Source organism: Mus musculus, chromosome X, assembly GCF_000001635.26.
Source record: "Mus musculus strain C57BL/6J chromosome X, GRCm38.p6 C57BL/6J".
Lineage (NCBI taxonomy): Eukaryota > Metazoa > Chordata > Mammalia > Rodentia > Muridae > Mus > Mus musculus.
Genome location: NC_000086.7, coordinates 96531744 through 96553177, shown reverse-complemented (window position 1 = coordinate 96553177; position 21434 = coordinate 96531744). Strand labels below are relative to the sequence as shown.

Sequence of the window (21434 nt, the reverse complement as noted above, 5' to 3'; positions counted from 1 at the left end):
TACTGTTCAGAAATAACACAACCATTCTCCTACTTGCCAAGACTCGAAACTTTCATTGTCTTTGCCACTTTAACATCCATCTATTCAACACCCAATGAAGTACCAAGTCTCACTGATTCTTTCTCTCTATTTAATTTTTAAGTTCATTTTAAATGCATATGTACATCCACATGAGTGCAGGTGGCCATTTATACAAGAAGACACCGTGATATTTCTTGAAGCAGGACTCATAGATGGTGTGGGTTTTCCAAATAGAACTCTTGTTCTACCTCGGGCAGAGCAGCATTTGTTCTTCACCATTGGCTCATACCTCTCATCCTTCTACAATATATGCTACGAGTCTATAGATCTCCCTGTCCTTTGATGTTCAACAACCACTTCCCTAGAATAGACTGTTGTTTACCCACTCACAGTTAATAAACAGGTCTGCTCTGTAGTGAACTTACATGAATCATGCCCTCCTGAAGGAAGGAGGAAGGCCTCTTAAAATTCAAGGAGTAAACAAAACTTGGAAGACTCAGAAACTTCACAAATTTTAGGAAACTCCTTGACACTTGCAACATTCGCAGGTAGCTTCTGTGGGAGGTTATATAAACAGTAACAACTGCTACGAAAGAAGGGGCTATGCAGGAAGCTCCAGCAGTGCAAATTTGATGAGACATCATGACCTATGCTACAGTGAGGTTTGCGATGGTTCTACTGTGTTTGGATTATCCATGTTCCAGTATGTAACCCCTGAACCATTAGTGCTGCTGTAAGTACCCCAATAAACTCACTAGTTGGAGAAAGTAGATTTGGGTGGAGTGGTTAGCTTGACCAATTGTCACTGCTCTATCTGCTGTGAATAGGTCTCTGTTCATATCTCTACAGGAAAAGTGACCTGCCTCTAGCTTATCCTTTTCCAACCAACTTCCATTTATTCCCATATTGACTTTCTATAGCAACTTTATTGAGGTATGATTTACATGCCATATAATTCACTCATATCTAACTACTCAGATTTAATTATTATGTATTTATAGATAGAATTATACATTGTAGCCCATAAACATTCAATTAAAATAAACAACAAAACAATAAAACATTGCACCTCAAAATGACATGTTTTCACATAATTCTGTAACAACTACTGTGCTCTATTTTAGAACAACTCATTGCAATCAATAAATTGCCATACTCTTGTCACACTTTAATCTACTCACTACCCCAATGCAACCACACACTTGTTTTCTATCTCCTTCTGAACATTTCATACAAGTTGAATCATATGTTTTAATGTCTTTTCTCTTACTACATTATTTCATTTTTATGACACTTTCATGGTCTATCCATGCGGCAGCATACTCAGTTGCGTTTTATTGTGAAAGTATATGACATTTTATAGATATATTACATTTTATTCATCAATTCATCATTTGGTAGATACTTGGGCATTTCTACTTTGAGAGAAATATGAATAAAATTGACTTTAAGGACTGCAGTTTTAGCTCAGTGATAAAGCACTTTCCTACAATGTATAAAGCCCCTGATTTAATCCTCAGAATCATAAAAATGATGCTATTAATTATCATACAGGTTTTTGCATGAAGTTACATATTCATTTACCTTGGGCATACAACTTAAGATGGAATTATTGAATTATACAGTAATGCCAATTTTTAACAATTGGAGGAATTGGCAAACTGATTTCCAAAGCAGTGGAATCATCAAACATCATTATGTAGAGTCTGCCTTCTCAATATTCTCATAAAAGTAGTTATATTTTTTCTTGATTTTGTTTTAGTAAAGGAGAGCTTTTACTTTATTGAAATTCTGGTTTGCTGTTCTCTGATGTCTAATGATGTTGAGAATTTTCTCTGGCATTTACTGGTATTCTTAAATAATTTTGTGGGAGAAGTATTTATTTAAATCATGTGTTCTTTCTAAATTCTATTTGTTTTTTAATACAATAATAAAGACCTCTCAAAATTTAACAAAACAAAACAAACTACCCAATTAAAATGAGCAAAACTTTGAACGATTCACGAAAGATAATACAAGACTAAATAAGAACCCAATAAATGTTATCATCATCAGCTATCAGGAAGATGAAAGTCAAAATCACAAATCATAATGACTTTTTTGTAGCTTAGTGGTACAATTTTCCTTAACATGCATATAGGCCATGGGTTTGACTTCACCATCACTAAGTAATCACAGTATTTATTATATCACTGGTCTTATACAATTTAATAACTTCAAGTAATTCTCATATTCACTAAAGCTGAAAACCACTAAATGATATAGCATCTTGAAATGTACCTCCTCTCCTACACTGTTGAGCAGTGGATACACAACAGAGTTGATGAAAGCTGCTGCCGAATTACCTTGTGGATTGTAGATTTTTGTTTTTTTAGCTTCAAACAAAATTTTATTACACAAAGGTTGTCACATAATTGGATATTTCTCTACTTTTTACACAATTATTTTCACTCTCAACAGAAAGGCTGCTTCTGACCATTTCATCTGGTGACACAGAATGACAGGTCTGACAGTAACTGACCAGTACAAATGCATCAGTGATTTAAGCTGAAGGCAGGACATTGGTACATGGCTCTCATACCCAGGAATGTATCAGGAATGTACAAATGTCTTTATTCAAAAACACAAAATAAATTATCTGTAAGCATGAACAATGACAGCAGTAAACCATTCTATATTGTCAATGGAAACCAGTAACTGATGATTACAGTGGTCAGCCTGCCATTTTCTTCAGGTGACTTCTCTGAAGTTGTCAGTGAGGAACCTGCCTTGAGCTTCCTGTCACAGTTCACTGATAAGGGCAAAGCACTATTCCAGGAATTAGAACATGCCACTTCCCATAAACCCTCACATCCTACCCACGGGGCCCATTCCAGGGTTCTTCTCTTCTTTCGGAATTTCTGTCACTACAGCTTTGGCTGTAGATAGAAAGAAGGCCACCCCAGCAGCATCCAGCAATTCAGTTGGTACAAGCTTTGTTGGATCGATGATTGATTCCCTTTTCCACCATGCTCACAAAATCTCTGAGTATAGCATCATAAGCAACAGCTGAGGAACTCTGAAGAATATTCTCAACTATCAAAGGTCCTTTAACACCTGCATTCTTAGCAATCGTTATTGCAAAATTTTTGAATGCTCTTTTAATAATTTCTATAGGTACTTTCTGATCTTCATTAGCTGGCTTTAATAAATTTAATGAGTCCAAGGCTGACATGCACTGAACTACTAGAACAATAACTTATTTAACTACAGCTCTGGTAGCATTTTGAGCACCAGTAACTCTATCTTTCTTCTCATTCACGTCAACATCACTTGTCCCTTCAACCTTCAACATAGCTACTCCATCTGAAAATGTAGCAATCACTCATTCAGCTTTCCCTTTTTATAATCACTAGTTGTGATGTATAACTCCCCAGTGATTTCTTGCATCCATTTTTTTCAATTTGAACTTTGTCAACTTTTCCTTTCAAAAGCGTGGCATCATCTTTGGTGACAATGACCTCTCCAACTTTTCCTAAGTCATGGGTTTTAACATCTTCAAGATTTAGATTCAATGCCTCTTCTTTAAACACTGCACCACCAGTAGCCATATCTGGAAGCTGGTTCTTTTTATTGTCCCCAAATCCTGGAGCTTTGACTGTTAACAATCTTTTAATCTGTTCAAAACCAGTGTGCTTACAGTTTCTGCATCAACATCTTCAGCAATTATGATTGAGGACTTCTGATAAGCATTGGCAATTTCAAGAGCAGGTGCAATGGACTGGACACTTTTTTTTGTTCAACAGAACATAGGCATCTTGGAATTCACATTTTGACCTCTTGATATGTTAATAAAATATGGGGAAATATATCTTCTGTCAAACTTCATGCTTTCAATAACTTCTAATTAATCACTCAGGGTTTTTCTATCCTTCGCTGTGATGACACCCTTTCTTCCAACCTTTTTCGTTGCATCAGAAATGATGTTTCCAATGTCTTTGTTCCCATTTTCAGAAATTGTAGCAATATGATCAATTTCTTCAGGGGTTGTTACGGATTTAGACTGTATTTTAAGTTCAGCAATTACAACATCAACAGACAACATCATACATCTCTGGATTTCCACTGGATTAGCCACTTTACTGACATCCTAGAAGCCCACCTTGGCAATAGACACTGCCAGAACACTAATAATGATAGTGCCATCACCAGCCTCTTTGTTTGTGTTATTGGCAAAATCCTGGACAAATTGAGCCAAGATATTTTTGTATTTATCATTTAAATCAATTTACTTTGCAACAGTCTTGCAATAATATCCCCATTTTTTGTTAATTTGGGACTTCCCCAACTCTGTTCAATGATCACAGTTCTTCCCCTTGGCTCCACTTTAACAGCTATAGCATCTGCTAGAAGGTCTACACCTTGAAGCATTAAGGCTTAAGCATCCACACCAAATTTTACATTGTTGGCATAAGCCCCAGTGAGATGAGGATCCAATGCCCAGAACACTGATCTCATCTGGCTAAGGGACTGTGGGTAGTTGAAGCATTTCTGTGAAGAAGTGGTGGGAGTGCTCCTGGCAAGGCAGGCCATTGGCGACAAGTGAGAGCATATTGCAGCTTTTAAAGACGTGTTCAGAGTCTCACCTATGTCCCCAGTGCTATTTAATTTTGTAGTTCCATATCCTGTTCTCCTTGGTGAACAACTCCAAACTTTTACCACATACTTCAAGTCTGACCTGTTCTGTACCTCACTCCCAAAGTCTCATTTTAAGTCAGATAATTGAATTGCCGAATACTTGTATAGAACACTGAGTTACTGACTCTTCTAAAAGAAACCTTTGTAGATATGAAGTGAAGGTTGGTCACAGACAGATGTTAAAATAGCTTTCCAAATGTCACACATCGGACTGAAATTTGAACTTATTAAGCCTAACTCTAGAATTCTGCTCTTACTGTCTGGATTAGTAACTGTTCTTGTCCCTGTGACAAAATATCTAATATAAACAACTTAAAGGAAGAGATGTTTATCTTGAGTCATGGCTTCAGTACATTATGATGGGCAGGGAATAATAGAGCAAGCAGCTCCCAATATAGAGGTCAGGAAGTAGAGTGGTAATAACTAGACATTTGGTACTTTACTCAGAAGTGCAGTACATAAGATATTTCTGTCTACATACAGATCTTCTTTCTGCCTTAATTTTTCTCTGGAAATGTTATCACAGACATACCTAAAGAAGGATTTCACAAATCCCTACAACCTCTTCAGTTCAATTAAAGTGAGAACTAAAATTAATTTTCACATGACCACTCAGAAGGCTGTTATATTGTTATATCTGTTATACTGTCATTATCAATTCTAGTAACATATTTGCATTCACATCTATGAGTCGCTCCAGTCTCAGATGGAGAGGTTTTCTTTTTATGACTTAAGGTTACATCTTTCATTAGAATTAATACCATTTCTTCTTGTATATTGCCAGATGTGGATTCATCCGCCCACCTGGATCTTTAACTTCTCTGCTCATCAATCTCCCCACATATACCATGTTCAATTCTCTCCTTGCTTCTGTGGGTCCCTGAAACTGGTGCCTTTCTAAGCCTAATCTGACTTCCTTTACAAGTAAGAATTTTACAGTTCTGCCAACATTTACTGTCTCATTTTCCTCACTTCCTTTTCACTACTTCATCCTTTCTCTATTAATGATTCAAATGTGTCCCTTCCAAAATATTATATATTGAAGTCTTCACCCCTATTAGCTCAGAATCTGACCTCATTTAGAAACATGGTCAAATTAGAAAGAAGGAAATCAGTTTTAAATGAGGTTAGTAGGGCAGGTCTCCATTACCTATGAACTTTACAAGGAGAACTTTAAGTGCAGAGACACACATAAAAAGAAAATGGCCTGAAGGTAGAATGCTTTGGTTGGTTGATTGTTTGTTTTGTCAGTTTGATACAAGCTAGAGTTATCTGTGAAAAAGAATGTCAGTTAAGAAACTGCTTCCATTAGTATAGGCAAGTCTACAGGGCTTTCTTAACTAAGAATTAATGATGGATAGCCAGCTCATTGTGAGTTGCCCTGCTTCTGGACAGATGATCCTGGGTTCTATAAGAAAGCAGGCTGAGCAAGCCATGAGAAGCAAATTAGTAAACAGCCTCCCTTCATGGTCTCTACTTTAGTTGCTGCTTCCAGGTTCTTGACTTGCTTGAATTCTTGCCCTGACTTCCTTTGAACTGTAATATGGAACTGTAAGCTGAAAGAACCTTTTCCTCCCCAAGTTGATTTGGCATTGGACTGTATTAAAGCAATAGAAGCCTAAAACAGAAATTGGTATCAGGTTCATGGGATATTTCTGTGATAGACCTGACCATACTATTTTGAAGAGTATTATAGATGGACATTGGAACTTTGAGCTAGGAACACCAATGATTGAGTGATCAAAGCTTAATTGGGCTTGTGGGAGCTTGACTGATAGAAATGCTGAGAGAGATGTGGATGATGGAAGACTGGCTTGTGGAGTTTCAGAAGGAAATGAAGACACTACCAGGGCTATTTATGGGATATTTTATATTAAGAATCCTTGATTCTGGTCAGCTAGACCTGAAGACAGGTCACAGTCTCTTGTGATTAACAAAAGACTAGCACTACTGAAGTCAAACATTTGCTTTACTGAGACAATTGATGCTGGTTCCCTGTGGCTGAGAAATAAACTGTGGTTAAGAAGAAACCAGCATCATTTAGGAGAAGATGAAGATGTGTATAAGAATCAATTCTCAAAGTACAAAAAGAACATATAACTCCAGAGTGATGGAGTGATGTATGAGAAAGTAAGAGAATATACAATGCAGCCTATGAAAAACAGCCCTAGAGAGATAAACAAGTAGTAGAATCCTCCCAAAATATCAGTTGCCCAGTTGAAAGATAAGATAGCTCACCAAGAAACAAAGTCTCTCACAGCTCAGGAATAGGGAGTTAAGAGCAAAAGCTAATGCAATTTTCTTTCTTTTTTCTTTTTTTTAATTAGGTATTTTCCTCATTTACATTTCCCAATGCTATCCCAAAAGTCACCCATACCCACGCCCCCCCCCCCACTCCTCTACCCACCCACTCCCCGTTTTTGGCCCTGGCGTTCCCCTGTACTGGGGCATATAAAGTTTGCATGTCCAATGGGCCTCTCTTTGCAGTGATGGCCGACTAGGCCATCTTTTGATACATATGCAGCTAGAGACAAGAGCTCCGGGGTACTGGTTAGTTCATATTGTTTTGCCACCTATAGGGTTGCAGTTCCCTTTAGCTCCTTGGGTAATTTCTCTAGCTCCTCCATTGGGGGCCCTGTGACCCATCCAATAGCTGACTGTGATCATCCACTTCTGTGTTTGCTAGGCCCCGGCATAGTCTCACAAGAGAGACCTATATCTGGGTCCTTTCAGCAAAATCTTGCTAGTGTATGCAATGGTGTCAGCATTTGGAAGCTGATTATGGGATGGATCCCTGCATATGGCAGTCTCTACATGGTCCATCCTTTGGTCACAGTTCCAAATTTTGTCTCTGTAACTCCTTCCATGGGTGTTTTGTTCCCATTTCTAAGAAAGGGTAAAGTGTCCACACTGTGGTCTTTGTTCTTCTTGAATTTCATGCGTTTGGCAAGTTGTATCTTATATCTTGGGTATCCTAAGTTTCTTGGCTAATATCCACTTATCAGTGAGTACATATTGTGCGAGTTCCTTTGTTATTGGGTTACCTCACTCAGGATGATACCCTCCAGGTCCATCCATTTGCCTAGGAATTTCATAAATTCATTTTTTAAATAGCTGAGTAGTATTCCATTGTGTAAATATACCACATTTTCTGTATCCATTCCTCTTTTGAGGGGCATCTGGGTTCTTTCCAGCTTCTGGCTATTATAAACAAGGCTGCTATGAACATAGTGGAGCATGTGTCCTTCTTAACGGTTGGGACATCTTCTGGATATATGCCCAGGAGAGGTATTGTGGGATCCTCCGGTAGTACTATGTCCAATTTTTTGAGGAACCTCCAGACTGATTTCCAGAGTGGTTGTACAAGCTTACAATCCCACCAACAATGGAGAAGTGTTCCCCTTTCTCCACATCTTCGCCAGCATCTGCTGTCACCTGAGTTTTTGATCTTAGCCATTCTGACTGGAGTGAAGTGTAATATCAGGGTTGTTTTGATTTGCATTTCCCTGATGATGAAGGATGTTGAACATTTTTTCAGGTGTTTCTCTGCCATTCGGTATTCCTCAGGTGAGAATTCTTTGTTCAGCTCTGAGCCCCATTTTTAATGGGGTTATTTGATTTACTGGAGTCCACCTTTTTCAGTTCTTTATATATATTGGATATTAGTCCCCTATCCGATTTGGGATAGGTAAAGATCCTTTCCCAATCTGTTGGTGGCCTTTTTGTCTTATTGACGGTGTCTTTTGGTTTGCAGAAGCTTTGCAATTTTTTGAGGTCCCATTTATCGATTCTTGATCTTACAGCACAAGCCATTGCTGTACTATTCAGAAATTTTCCCCTGTACCCATATCTTCTAGGTTTTTCCCTACTTTCTCCTCTATAAGTTTCAGTGTCACTGGTTTCATGTGGAGTTCCTTAATCCACTTAGATTTGACCTTAGTACAAGGAGATAGAAATGGATCAATTCGAATTCTTCTATATGATAACCGCTAGTTGTGCCAGCACCATTTGTTGAAAATGCTGTCTTTTTTCCACTGGATGGTTTTAGCTCCCTTGTCAAAGATCAAGTGACCATAGGTGTGTGGATTCATCTCTGGGTCTTCAATTCTGTTCCATTAGTCTACTTGTCTGTCACTATACCAGTACCATGCATTTTGATCACAATTGCTCTGTAGTACAGTTTTAGGTCCGGCATGGTGATTCCACCAGAGGTTCTTTTATCCTTGAGAAGAGTTGTTGCTATCCTCGGTTTTTTGTTATTCCAGATGAATCTGCCAATTGCCCTTTCTAATTCGTTGAAGAATTGAGTTGGAATTTTGATGGGGATTGCATTGAATCTGTAGATTGCTTTTGGCAAGATAGCCATTTTTACAATGTTGATCCTGCCAATCCATGAGCATGGGAGATCTTTCCATCTTCTGAGATCTTCTTTAATTTCTTTCTTTAGAGACTTGAAGTTCTTATCATACAGATCTTTCACTTCTTTAGTTGGAGTCACGCCAAGGTATTTTATATTATTTCTGACTATTGAGAAGGGTGTTGTTTCCCTAATTTCTTTTTCAGCCTGTTTATCCTTTGTGTACAGAAAGGCCATTGACCTGTTTGAGTTAATTTTATATCCAGCTACTTCATTGAAGCAGTTTATCAGGCTTAGGAGTTCTCTGGTGGAATTTTAGGGTCACTTATATATACTATCATATCATCTGCAAAAAGTGATATTTTGACTTCTTCCTTTCAATTTGTATCCCCTTGGTCTCCTTTTGTTGTCTAATTGCTCTGGCTAGGACTTCAAGTACAATGTTGAATAGGTAGGGCAAGAGTGGACAGGCTTGTCTAGTCCCTGATTTTAGTGGGATTGCTTCCACCTTCTCACCATTTACTTTGATGTTGGCTATTGGTTTGCTGTGAATTGCTTTTATCATGTTTAGGTATGGGCCTTGAATTCCTGATATTTCCAAGACTTTTATCATGAATGGGTGTTGGATTTTGTCAAATGCTTTCTCACCATCTAAGGAGATGATCATATGGCTTTTGTCTTTGAGTTTGTTTATATACTGGATTACATTGATGGATTTCCGTATATTGAACCATCCCTGCATCCCTGGGATGAAACCTACTTGGTCAGGATGGATGATTGTTTCGATTTGTTCTTGGATTCGGTTAGCAAGAACTTTATTGAGGATTTTTGCATCGATATTCATAAGGGAAATTGGTCTGAAGTTCTCTATCTTTGTTGGGTCTTTTTGTGGTTTAGGCATCAGAGTAATTGTGGCTTCATAGAATGAGTTGGGTAGAGTACCTTCCTTTTCTATTTTGTGGAATACTGTGTGAAGAACTGGAATTAGATCTTCTTTGAAGGTCTGATAGAACTCTGCACTAAAACAAAAGGATATACCTTCTTCTCAGCACCTCACGGGACCTTCTCCAAAATTGACCATATAATTGGTCACAAAATAGGCCTCAACAGATACAAAAATATTGAAATTGTCCCATGTATCCTATCAGACCACCATGGCCTAAGACTGATCTTCAATAACAACATTAAGAATGGAAAGCCAACATTCACGTGGAAACTGAACAACATTCTTCTCAATGATACCTTGGTCAAGGAAGGAATAAAGAAAGAAATTAAAGACTTTTTAGAGTTTAATGAAAATGAAGACACAACTTACCCAAACCTTTGGGACACAATGAAAGCATTTCTAAGAGGGAAACTCATAGCTCTGAGTACCTCCAAGAAGAAACGGGAGAGAGCACATACTAGCAGCTTGACAACACATCTAAAAGCTCTAGAAAAAAAGGAAGCAAATTCACCCAAGAGGAGTAGACGGCAGGAAATAATCAAACTCAGGGGTGAAATTAACCAAGTGGAAACAAGAAGAACTATTCAAAGAATTAACCAAACGAGGAGTTGGTTCTTTGAGAAAATCAACAAGATAGATAAGCCCTTAGCTAGAATCACTAGAGGGCAAAGGGACAAAATCCTAATCAACAAAATCAGAAATGAAAAGGGAGACATAACAACAGATCCTGAAGAAATCCAAAACACCATCAGATCCTTCTACAAAAGCTTATACTCAACAAAACTGGAAAACCTGGACGAAATGGACAAATTTCTGGACAGATACCAGGTACCAAAGTTGAATCAGGATCAAGTTGACCTTCTAAACAGTCTCATATCCCCTAAAGAAATAGAAGCAGTTATTAATAGTCTCCCAGCCAAAAAAAGCCCAGGACCAGATGGGTTTAGTGCAGAGTTCTATCAGACCTTCAAAGAAGATCTAATTCCAGTTCTGCACAAACTATTTCACAAGATAGAAGTAGAAGGTACTCTACCCAACTCATTTTATGAAGCCACTATTACTCTGATACCTAAACCACAGAAAGATCCAACAAAGATAGAGAACTTCAGACCAATTTCTCTTATGAATATCGATGCAAAAATCCTTAATAAAATTCTCGCTAACCGAATCCAAGAACACATTAAAGCAATCATCCATCCTGACCAAGTAGGTTTTATTCCAGGGATGCAGGGATGGTTTAATATATGAAAATCCATCAATGTAATCCATTATATAAACAAACTCAAAGACAAAAACCACATGATCATCTCGTTAGATGCAGAAAAAGCATTTGACAAGATCCAACACCCATTCATGATAAAAGTTTTGGAAAGATCAGGAATTCAAGGCCCATACCTAAACATAATAAAAGCAATCTACAGCAAACCAGTAGCCAACATCAAAGTAAATGGAGAGAAGCTGGAAGCAATCCCACTAAAATCAGGGACTAGACAAGGTTGCCCACTTTCTCCCTACCTTTTCAACATAGTACTTGAAGTATTAGCCAGAGCAATTCGACAACAAAAGGAGATCAAGGGGATACAAATTGGAAAAGAGGAAGTCAAAATATCACTTTTTGCAGATGATATGATAGTATATATAAGTGACCCTAAAAATTCCACCAGAGAACTCCTAAACCTGATAAACAGCTTTGGTGAAGTAGCTGGATATAAAATTAACTCAAACAAGTCAATGGCCTTTCTCTACACAAAGAATAAACAGGCTGAGAAAGAAATTAGGGAAACAACACCCTTCTCAATAGTCACAAATAATATAAAATATCTCGGCGTGACTCTAACTAAGTAAGTAAAAGATCTGTATGATAAAAACTTCAAGTCTCTGAAGAAAGAAATTAAAGAAGATCTCAGAAGATGGAAAGATCTCCCATGCTCATGGATTGGCAGGATCAACATTGTAAAAATGGCTATCTTGCCAAAAGCAATCTACAGATTCAATGCAATCCCCATCAAAATTCCAACTCAATTCTTCAACGAATTAGAAGGAGCAATTTGCAAATTCATCTGGAATAACAAAAAACCTAGGATAGCAAAAACTCTTCTCAAGGATAAAAGAACCTCTGGTGGAATCACCATGCCTGACCTAAAGCTTTACTACAGGGCAATTGTGATAAAAACTGCATGGTACTGGTATAGAGACAGACAAGTAGACCAATGGAATAGAATTGAAGACCCAGAACTCTGCACTAAACCCATCTGGTCCTGGGCTTTTTTTTGGCTGGGAGACTATTAATAACTGCTTCTATTTCTTTAGGGGATATGGGACTGTTTAGATGGTCAACTTGATCCTGATTCAACTTTGGTACCTGGTATCTGTCCAGAAATTTGTCCAAGCAAGGAGTGCTTGCTTGCAGAGACTGCTCTGAACACTGAAACTCAGAGGAGAGAGCTAGTCTCCCACGTCTGCTGATAGAGGGTAACACAATCACCAGAGGAACAATCTCTAAACAAAGACAACTATAACAACTGACTCCAGAGATTGCCAGATGGGGAAAGGTAAACGTAAGAATCCTACTAACAGAAACCAGGACCACTCACCATCATCAGAACCCAGAACGCCCACTTTGCCCTGTCCAGGGCACCCTAACACACCTAAAAAGGTAGACCTGGATTTAAAAGCATATCTCATGATGATGGTAGAGGACATAAAGAAGGACTTTAATAACTCACTTAAAGAAATACAGGAGAACACTGCTAAAGAGTTACAAGTCCTTAAAGAAAACAGGAAAACACAACCAAACAGGTAGAAGTCCTTATAGAAAAACAGGAAAACACACCCAAACAGATGATGGAAATGAACAAAACCATACTAGACCTAAAAAGGGAAGTAAACACCATAAAGAAAACCCAAAGTGAGGCAACATTGGAGATAGAAACCCTAGGAAAGAAATCTGGAACCATAGATGCGAGCATCAGCAACAGAATACAAGAGATGGAAGAGAGAATCTCAGGTGCAAAAGATTCCATAGAGAACATCGGCACAACAATCAAAGAAAATGGAAAATGCAAAAAAAGATCTTAACTCAAAACATCCAGGAAATCCAGGACACAATGAGAAGACCAAACCTACGGATAATAGGAGTGGATGAGAATGAAGATTTTCAAATCAAAGGACCAGCAAACATCTTCAACAAAATTATTGAAGAAAACTTCCCAAATCTAAAGAAAGAGATGCCCATGAACATACAAGAAGCCTACAGAACTCCAAATAGACTGGACCAGAAAAGAAATTCCTTCCGACACATAATAATCAGAACAACAAATGCACTAAATAAAGATAGAATACTAAAAGCAGTAAGGGAAAAAGGTCAAGTAACATATAATGGCAAGCCTATCAGAATTACACCAGATTTTTCACCAGAGACTATGAAAGCCAGAAGAGCCTGGACAGATGTTATACAGACACTAAGAGATCACAAATTGGACAGAGCCTCTGAGGCGGCGCCATTTCCGGCTCCAGACAACCGGCCAACTTCCTGGTGAGAGCACAGGGGTCCACCCGGCCCGAGAGGCTTCTGCCTCACGTTCCGTGGGGGCCACCTTGGTTCCGGGACTCCGCGGCGGGCGGTCTGCGGGTGAGAGTGTGAAACACAGAGGCCAGCAGCTTCTGGAACGGGCGAGAGCCACAGAGCCTCTGAGGCGGCGCCATTTTCGGCTCCAGACAACATGCCACCTTCCTGGTCAGAGCACAGGTGTCCGCACAGTCCGTGAGGCTTCTGCCTCACGTTCCGTGGGGGCCACCTTGATTCTGGGACTCCGCAGCGGGCAGTCTCCAGGCCAAAGCAACACAGCTTCTGGGAAAGATCCTGTTTTGGGCCTTCATCTTCGGCCAGGAGGAGGTCCAAACACCAGATAACAGTGCACCTCCCTGAAAGAGGAGAACTTGCCTGCAGAGTCTGCTCTGACCACTGAAACTCAGGGAAGAGAGCTAGTCTCCCTGGTCTGCTGATATAGTGTAACAAAATCACCAGAGAAACAATCTCTAAACAGAGACATCTATAAGAACTAACTCAAGAGATTACCAGATGGCGAAAGGTAAACGTAAGAATCTTACTAACAGAAACCAGGACTACTCACCATCATCAGAACCCAGCACTCCCACTTCGCCCAGTCCAGGGCACCCCAACACACCTGAAAAGCTAGACCTGGATTTAAAAGCATATCTCATGATGATGGTAGAGGACATCAAGAAGGACTTAAATAACTCACTTAAAGAAATACAGGAGAACACTGCTAAACAAGTAGAAGACATAAAGAGGAAACACAAAAATCCCTTAAAGAATTACAGGAAAACATAACCAAACAGGTAGAAGACATTAAAGAGGAAACACAAAAATCCCTTAAAGAATTGCAGGAAAACACAACCAAACAGGTGATGGAATTGAATAAAACCATCCAAGACCTAAAAAGGGAAGTAGACACAATAAAGAAAACCCAAAGTGAGGCAACAGTGGAGATAGAAACACTAGGAAAGAAATCTGGAACCATAGATGCGAGCATCAGCAACAGAATACAAGAAATGGAAGAGAGAATCTCAGGTGCAGAAGATTCCATAGAGAACATCGGCACAACAATCAAAGAAAATGGAAAATGCAAAAAGATCCTAACTCAAAACATCCAGGAAATCCAGGACACAATGAGAAGACCGAACCTATGGATAATAGGAGTGGATGAGAATGAAGATTTTCAACTCAAAGGACCAGCAAACATCTTCAACAAGATTATTGAAGAAAACTTCCCAAATCTAAAGAAAGAGATACCCATGAACATACAAGAAGCCTACAGAACTCCAAATAGACTGGACCAGAAAAGAAATTCCTCCCGACACATAATAATCAGAACATCAAATGCACTAAATAAAGATAGAATACTAAAAGCAGTAAGGGAAAAAGGTCAAGTAACATATAAAGGCAAGCCTATCAGAATTACACCAGATTTTTCACCAGAGACTATGAAAGCCAGAAGAGCCTGGACAGATGTTATACAGACACTAAGAGAACACAAATTCCAGCCCAGGCTACTATACCCAGCCAAACTCTCAATTGCCATAGATGGAGAAACCAAAGTATTCCACGACAAAACTAAATTCACCCATTATCTCTCCACGAATCCAGCCCTTCAAAGGATAATAACAGAAAAAAACCAATACAAGGACAGGAACCAAGCCCTAGAAAAAACAAGAAGATAATTCCTCAACTAAACTAAAAGAGGACAGCCACAAGAACAGAATGCCAACTTTAACAACAAAAACAACAGGAAGCAACAATTACTTTTCCTTAATATCTCTTAATATCAATGGTCTCAACTCCCCAATAAAAAGACATAGACTAACAGAGTGGCTACACAAACAGGACCCAACATTCTGCTGCTTACAGGAAACCCATCTCAGGGAAAAAGACAGACACTACCTCAGAGTGAAAGGCTGGAAAACAATTTTCCAAGCAAATGGTCTGAAGAAACAAGCTGGAGTAGCCATTTTAATATCGGATAAAATCGACTTCCAACCCAAAGTTATTAAAAAAGACAAGGAGGGACACTTCATACTCATCAAAGGTAAAATCCTCCAAGAGGAACTCTCAATTCTGAATATCTACGCTCCAAATGCAAGGGCAGCCACATTCATTAAAGACACTTTAGTAAAGCTCAAAGCACACGTTGCACCTCACACAATAATAGTGGGAGACTTCAACACACCACTTTCATCAATGGACAGATCGTGGAAACAGAAACTAAACAGGGACACAGTGGAACTAACAGAAGTTATGAAACAAATGGACCTGACAGATATCTACAGAGCATTTTATCCTAAAACAAAAGGATATACCTTCTTCTCAGCACCTCACGGGACCTTCTCCAAAACTGACCATATAATTGCTCACAAAACAGGCCTCAACAGATACAAAAATATTGAAATCGCCCCATGTATCCTATCAGACCACCATGGCCTAAGACTGATCTTCAATAACAACATAAATAATGGAAAGCCAACATTCACATGGAAACTGAACAACACTCTTCTCAATGATACCTTGGTCAAGGAAGGAATAAAGAAAGAAATTAAAGACTTTTTAGAGTTTAATGAAAATGAAGCCACAACGTACCCAAACCTATGGGACACAATGAAAGCATTTCTAAGAGGGACACTCATAGCTCTGAGTGCCTCCCAGAAGAAACAGGAGAGAGCACATACTAGCAGCTTGACAACACATCTAAAAGCTCTAGAAAAAACGGAAGCAAATTCACCCAAGAGGAGTAGACGACAGGAAATAATCAAACTCAGGGGTGAAATCAACCAAGTGGAAACAAGAAGAACTATTCAAAGAATTAACCAAATGAGGAGTTGGTTCTTTGAAAAAAATCAACAAGATAGATAAACCCTTAGCTAGACTCACTAAAGGGCACAGGGACAAAATCCTAATTAACAAAATCAGAAATGAAAAGGGAGACATAACAACAGATCCTGAAGAAATCCAAAACACCATCAGATCCTTCTACAAAAGGCTATACTCAACAAAACTGGAAAACCTGGACGAAATGGACAAATTTCTGGACAGATACCAGGTACCAAAGTTGAATCAGGATCAAGTTGACCATCTAAACAGTCCCATATCACCTAAAGAAATAGAAGCAGTTATCAATAGTCTCCCAGCCAAAAAAAAAGCCCAGGACCAGACGGGTTTAGTGCAGAGTTCTATCAGACCTTCAAAGAAGATCTAATTCCAGTTCTGCACAAACTATTTCACAAAATAGAAGTAGAAGGTACTCTACCCAACTCATTTTATGAAGCCACTATTACTCTGATACCTAAACCACAGAAAGACCCAACAAAGATAGAGAACTTCAGACCAATTTCTCTTATGAATATCGATGCAAAAATCCTTAATAAAATTCTCGCTAACCGAATCCAAGAACACATTAAAGCAATCATCCATCCTGACCAAGTAGGTTTTATTCCAGGGATGCAGGGATGGTTTAATATATGAAAATCCATCAATGTAATCCATTATATAAACAAACTCAAAGACAAAAACCACATGATCATCTCGTTAGATGCCGAAAAAGCATTTGACAAGATCCAACACCCATTCATGATAAAAGTGATTTAAAGATCAGGAATTCAAGGCCCATACGTATACATAATAAAAGCAATCTACAGCAAACCTGTAGCCAACATCAAAGTAAATGGAGAGAAGCTGGAAGCAATCCCACTAAAATCAGGGACTAGACAAGGCTGCCCACTTTCTCCCTACCTTTTCAACATAGTACTTGAAGTATTAGCCAGAGCAATTCGACAACAAAAGGAGATCAAGGGGATACAAATTGGAAAAGAGGAAGTCAAAATATCACTTTTTGCAGATGATATGATAGTGTATATAAGTGACCCTAAAAATTCCACCAGAGAACTCCTAAACCTGATAAACAGCTTTGGTGAAGTAGCTGGATATAAAATTAACTCAAACAAGTCAATGGCCTTTCTCTACACAAAGAATAAACAGGCTGAGAAAGAAATTAGGGAAACAACACCCTTCTCAATAGTCACAAATAATATAAAATATCTTGGCGTGACTCTAACTAAGGAAGTGAAAGATCTATATGATAAAAACTTCAAATCTCTGAAGAAAGAAATTAAAGAAGATCTCAGAAGATGGAAAGATCTCCCATGCTCATGGATTGGCAGGATCAACATTGTAAAAATGGCTATCTTGCCAAAAGCAATCTACAGATTCAATGCAATCCCCATCAAAATTCCAACTCAATTCTTCAACGAATTAGAAGGAGCAATTTGCAAATTCATCTGGAATAACAAAAAACCTAGGATAGCAAAACGTCTTCTCAAGGATAAAAGAACCTCTGGTGGAATCACCATGCCTGACCTAAAGCTTTACTACAGAGCAATTGTGATAAAAACTGCATGGTACTGGTATAGAGACAGACCAGTAGACCAATGGAATAGAATTGAAGACCCAGAAATGAACCCACACACCTATGGTCACTTGATCTTCGACAAGGGAGCTAAAACCATCCAGTGGAAGAAAGACAGCATTTTCAACAAATGGTGCTGGCACCACTGGTTGTTATCATGTAGAAGAATGCGAATCGATCCATACTTATCTCCTTGTACTAAGGTCAAATCTAAGTGGATCAAGGAACTTCACATAAAACCAGAGACACTGAAACTTATAGAGGAGAAAGTGGGGAAAAGCCTTGAAGATATGGGCACAGGGGAAAAATTCCTGAACAGAACAGCAATGGCTTGTGCTGTAAGATCGAGAATTGACAAATGGGACCTAATGAAACTCCAAAGTTTCTGCAAGGCAAAAGACACCGTCAATAAGACAAAAAGACCACCAACAGATTGGGAAAGGATCTTTACCTATCCTAAATCAGATAGGGGACTAATATCCAACATATATAAAGTACTCAAGAAGGTGGACTTCAGAAAATCAAATAACCCCATTAAAAAATGGGGCTCAGAATTGAACAAAGAAATCTCACCTGAGGAATACCGAATGGCAGAGAAGCACCTGAAAAAATGTTCAACATCCTTAATCATCAGGGAAATGCAAATCAAAACAACCCTGAGATTCCACCTCACACCAGTCAGAATGGCTAAGATCAAAAACTCAGGTGACAGCAGATGCTGGCGAAGATGTGGAGAAAGAGGAACACTCCTCCATTGTTGGTGGGATTGCAGGCTTGTACAACCACTCTGGAAATCAGTCTGGCAGTTCCTCAGAAAATTGGACATAGTACTACCGGAGGATTCAGCAATACCTCTCCTGGGCATATATCCAGAAGATGCCCCAACTGGTAAGAAGGACACATGCTCCACTATGTTCATAGCAGCCTTATTAATAATAGCCAGAAGCTGGAAAGAACCCAGATGCCCCTCAACAGAGGAATGGATACAGAAAATGTGGTACATCTATACAATGGAGTACTACTCAGCTATTAAAAAGAATGAATTTATGAAATTCCTAGCCAAATGGATGGACCTGGAGGGCATCATCCTGATTGAGGTAACACATTCACAAAGGAACTCACACAATATGTACTCACTGATAAGTGGATATTAGCCCAAAACCTACGATACCCAAGATATAAGATACAATTTCCTAAACACATGAAACTCAAGAAAAATGAAGACTGAAGTGTGGACACTATGCCCCTCCTTAGAAATGGGAACAAAACACCCTTGGAAGGAGTTACAGAGACAAAGTTTGGAGCTGAGATGAAAGGATGGTCCATGTAGAGACTTCCATATCCAGGGATCCACCCCATAATCAGCATCCAAACGCTGACACCATTGCATACACTAGCAAGATTTTATCGAAAGGACCCAGATGTAGCTGTCTCTTGTGAGACTATGCTGGGGCCTAGCAAACACAGAAGTGGATGCTCACAGTCAGCTAATGGATGGGTCACAGGGCTCCCAATGCAGGAGCTAGAGAAAGTAGCCAAGGAGCTACAGGGATCTGCAACTCTATAGGCGGAAAAACATTATGAACTAACCAGTACCCCGCAGCTCTTGACTCTAGCTGCATATGTATCAAAAGATGGCCTAGTCGGCCATCACTGGAAAGAGAGGCCCATTGGACACGCAAACTTTATATGCCCCAGTACAGGGGAACGCCAGGGCCAAAAAGGGTGAGTGGGTGGGTAGGGGATTGGGGGTGGGTGAGTATGGGGGACTTTTGGTATAGCATTGGAAATGTAAATGAGCTAAATACCTAATAAAAAATGGAAAAAAAAAATCACAAATTCCAGCCCAGGCTACTATACCCAGCCAAACTCTCAATTACCATAGATGGAGAAACCAAAATCACTTTCGACAAAGCACAACATCCCTGCATTATAAAAGTTCTGAAGAGATTAGGAATAGAAGGAACATATCTCAGCATAGTAAAAGATATTAAATATAAGAAGCAGTAGCCTACTATGATAGGTTTGAATGAGAAAGAGAATGGATCACATAGGCTCATATATTCAAATACTTGGTCCCCAGCTGATGGAACTATTTGAGAAGATTAGGAAGTGTGGACTTGTTGGAAGAATTGAATCACTGGGAACTGGCTTTAAAAGCCTATGCCTTACCAAGTTAGCACTCTCTCTCTCTCTCTCTCTCTCTCTCTCTCTCTCTCTCTCTCTCTCTCTCTCTGCCTCCTACTTATAGATAAAAGTTTCTGATGCTCTGGAACCATACCTGCCTCCCATCACCGAAAAAAGCAGAAGTAGTTGCATTTCTCTGAGTTTGAAGCCAACATGGTTTACATGCTAAATTCCAGGCCAATAAGGGCTACACAGGCTTTCTTTCAAACAAAACAAACAAACAAACAAATCAAATGAAGAAGTGAAAAACCTCTATGTTAAAAATTTTAAAACACTAAAGAAAGAATTAAAGCAAGACACTATGAGATGAAAATATCTCCCATAGTTATGGAAAAATTAATAATGTGCAACTGGTTATAGTACTCAGAGTAATCTACAAATACAATATGATCCCCATAGAATTTCAATGGTGTACTTCACATAATTAAAAATAATTTTAAAATTCATGTGAAAGCATACATACAAAATACTAAAAATAAACACCTTGGATAGCCAAAGCAATCCTGAGCACAAAGAATAATCCTTGGTTTCATGTTAAACTGCACAGACAAAGATAAAAAAAATAGCATGGTGCTAGCATAAAGCAGAAACACAAATCCATAGAATAGAGAACACAGCTATAAGCCCATGTAGAAATAACCACCAGATATCTGACATTAATTTCAAAAATATACATTTTAGAGAAACCTCTTCAAAAAAGATTGCTAGTAAAACTGGATAGCCATATGCACTTGCATTCACTCCAAAAGCCAACCCCAAGTTAACCTAAGACTTAACCCTGAACTGGTGAAATCATTAAGCCGAATAGCATAGAAAACACCTCAAGGCATAGGTATATGAAAGGACTTCCAAAATTAGATTACCTTTGTTCGGTAAATGATGCTGACAAATGGCAAATAAGACCTAATACAATTCAAAAGCACTGCACAGTTTCCAGTTAATGAGTGAAAAGACAGAGTATAGAATGGAAGAAAATCTGTTAGTTAAATATCTAACAAGACTATTATCTAGAATATAAAAAAGAATTTAGAAAAGTAAACTGTAAGATATCAAACAATTCAATTAATAAATGAACTAGTAAACAGTTCTCATCTGCAATACAAAGAGCTAATAATCATATAAAAACCCTTCAAACTCACTACTGATCAAAGACATAGAAATGATAACTACAGTGATATCCCATCTCATCCCAGGCCCAGAAAGCAGTCATTAAGAAAACAGAAAAGGAACCCTTACACACTTCTGGTAGCAAAGAAATGTAGTCTGG

At 38.7% G+C, this 21434-nt stretch overlaps 1 protein-coding gene and 1 pseudogene across 3 annotated transcripts in view; both read right to left on the bottom strand.

Annotated features, from left to right (window-relative positions):
• Positions 1–21434, bottom strand: part of Heph (hephaestin) — a 119050-nt gene that overhangs the window by 21308 nt on the left and 76308 nt on the right. The window lies entirely within an intron of this gene.
• Gm14935 (predicted gene 14935) lies at positions 2646–4607 on the bottom strand (annotated as a pseudogene).